Genomic DNA, 243 nt, shown 5'->3' on the forward strand with positions numbered 1-243 from the left:
GCCGCGGGTGAGGCTGCAGCCTCGGGGGACGCGTGTTGGCTCTGTCCCTGCCCGTTCGGGCCGAACCGGGGCGCGGAGCTGTCCAGGGTGGGATGATGCCTGAGGTGCATCGCTCGCCTTGGGCCGACTCGTTTCCTTTCTGCTTTGGTCTATCGGTTGCTGTGTTGTCTTCAGGGTTTGAAGGCTTTCTGGCGTGTCAGAGCTCGGGTTTTTCTGTTTTGTTTCTCTTTTTTTTTTTTTTTT

This window comes from Acanthisitta chloris, unplaced genomic scaffold (genome assembly GCF_000695815.1).
Source record: "Acanthisitta chloris isolate BGI_N310 unplaced genomic scaffold, ASM69581v1 scaffold28874, whole genome shotgun sequence".
NCBI classification, from domain to species: domain Eukaryota; kingdom Metazoa; phylum Chordata; class Aves; order Passeriformes; family Acanthisittidae; genus Acanthisitta; species Acanthisitta chloris.